Raw genomic sequence first — 2,869 nt, 5'->3', positions numbered from 1 at the left:
ACTTGTGTCAAAGAGGTACAACAACTCAATGGAAGATTGGCAGCCTTATCCAGATTCCTAGCTAGATCGGCAATAAGATCTCTACCTTTCTACGCCACTCTAAAGAAAGGAAAGAGGTTCGAATGGACAACAGAGTGCGAGCAGGCCTTCCAAGATTTCAAAAGGTTCCTGGGACAACCACCTATCCTAACTCGGCCACGAGAAGGAGAACCACTTATATTGTACCTCGCAGTAGGAAGTCGGGCAGTAGCCTCAGTACTGGTCCGAGAAGACGACAGTGGGAAACAACCCATATACTTCATCAGTAAAGCACTACAAGGATCCGCACTGAACTACCAAAAAATAGAAAAATTTGCCTCTGCTCTCATATTAACATCTCGAGGACTTCGTCCATATTTCCAAGCCCAGAGTATCAGGGTTCGGACCAACCAACCCATAAAAGGTATTCTGCAGAAAACAGATTTAGCAGGAAGAATCTTACAATGGGCAGTCGAGTTGTCCGAATTCGACCGTCAATATGAAGCTTGGACAGCCAGTAAATCGTAATATTTGGCCGACTTCATTGTAGAATTTACAGACACCCCGGAAATCCCTACAGAATGGAATCTCTATGTAGACGGTTCCTCAAACAAAACCAGAAGTGGCACGGGTGTGATAATTGAAAGTAACCAAGGAACCCAAATCGAACTTTTCCTCAAATTCATGTTTCCTGCCTCAAACAACCAAGCTGAGTATGAGGCACTACTAGATGGTTTGAAGCTGGCTAAAGAGGTTAGAGCTCAAAAGCTTATCATCTTCAGCGACTCATAGGTAGTCACTTCACAAATAGCGGGGAATTATCAAACCAAGGATCCCAACATGAAAAAGTACTTGGACAAGACCAGGGAATAGCTCGGACAACTCGGGGAATATGAGGTTCGCCGCATACCCCGAGAACAGAATGCTCGAGCTGATGCACTCTCAAAATTAGACAGCACCAAATCAGGGGGCAACAATAGAAGCCTCATCCAAGAAATGCTGCAGAACCCGTCAATCTCGGAAGAAGAAAAGGTCCTAGCCATAACAGGTCTGGATCAAGGATGGATGGCTCCCATAATTAATTACCTCAAAACAGAAACACTCCTTACAGATAAGAATGAGGTAAAGAGGTTAAAACGGGAAGCACAATACTACACCATCATAAATAATACTCTATATAAGAGAGGGATTTCAATACCACTATTAAAATGCGTACCGACTTCCAACACAAAAGAAGTCTTAGAAGAAGTACACAGTGGTATTTGTGGTAACCATCTCGGAGCACAGGCACTTACCAGAAAAGTACTCCGAGCCGGATTCTATTGGTGGACTTTACAAAAAGAAGCAACAGAATTCGTGAAGACATTTCCACCATATCAGAAACATGGCAACTTTCACATCGCCCTGCTAGAGGAGCTCTTCAGCATAACCTCACCCTGGCCATTCGCAAAATGGGGACTCGATCTTCTCAGACCCTTCCCTCAAGGATCAGGACAAGTCAAATTCCTCATAGTAGGGGTAGACTATTTCACAAAATGGATCGAGGCGGAACCCCTAGCTAACGCCACTGCTCAAAGAAGTCGAAAATTCCTATATAGAAATATTGTCACAAGGTTTGGGATTCCATACTCTATAACCACAGACAATTTACAGACGCAGGCTTCAAAAATCTAGTGGCCGATCTAAATATAAAACACCAATTCACATCCGTAGAACACCCCCAGGCCAATGGACAAGCAGAGGCTGCTAACAAAGTCATATTAGCCGGGCTAAAACGGAGATTACAGGATGCAAAGGGAGCCTGGACCGAAGAGCTCCCACAAGTCTTATGGGCATATCGAATAACTCCACACTCCACCACAAAGGAATCACCCTTCCGGTTAGCTTACGGAATAGAGGCAATGATCCCAGTGGAGGTCGAAGAAGGATCGCCTAGAGTGATCCACTACAATGAAGAGGCTAACTCCCAACTTCAAAGGGAAAAACTCGACCTACTTCCAGAAATCTGAGAAAGAGCTCGGATTAGGGAAGAGGCATTAAAACGACGAATGGCTTCAAGATACAATCAAAAGATAGTGCCGTGAGGTTTTGTCGAGAATGACCTTATCCTAATCCGAAATGATATTGGAACAACCCGACCTGGAGAAGGAAAGCTGGCAGCAAACTGGAAAGGACCCTATCGAGTCATAGAAGTACTTGGAAAGGGCTACTACAGACTGTCTGAACTCGAAAGGCGAGAGCTTCCCAGGTCATGGCACGTTTGCAACCTACGAAGGTATTATAGTTAGAGGTAATAAGGATCTTAGGATAAGGTGCACTCTTTTTTCTTAAAAGGTTTTTTAATGAGGCACCGAACCAAGATTCGTAAAATACCTAACTTAGAGGAGTAAAACTCCCACATGTATATATTTGCATATTTCCTATTTTGAATAAAGTTTTTCAGATTTTCTACAAATGCCTTATCAAGACGCATTAATCTGAAATGCAAAAAATTCATCACCCGATTATAAAGCTACAGATCGGCAGAAAGTGAAAATCAAATTCACTGCACGATCACGGTAAAGGCCAACAAAGATGAAAATCAAATTCATCAAAAGGTCGACCAACGGGGATCAAACCCAATTTCTATGAAATCGGCAAAGATGAAAAGGCGACCAAAACAGAATAATGCAAGAAGTTATCGAAAGTGATCCATAGAAAGGACCTGACGAGGTCTTAATAAAAATAGGTCGCTAAAAATAACTTGAAGACTAGCCGACGTAGAAGAAGTCGGACTAGTCGACCACAAAAACCAAAAATTATAAAAAGTGAACCCCTGGAAAGAGGCCTGGCCAACCCTACAAAAGAAGAT

The sequence above is a fragment of the Arachis ipaensis genome, chromosome B09 (assembly GCF_000816755.2).
Source record: "Arachis ipaensis cultivar K30076 chromosome B09, Araip1.1, whole genome shotgun sequence".
Lineage (NCBI taxonomy): Eukaryota > Viridiplantae > Streptophyta > Magnoliopsida > Fabales > Fabaceae > Arachis > Arachis ipaensis.
Note: the sequence above shows the minus strand (reverse complement) of the source record.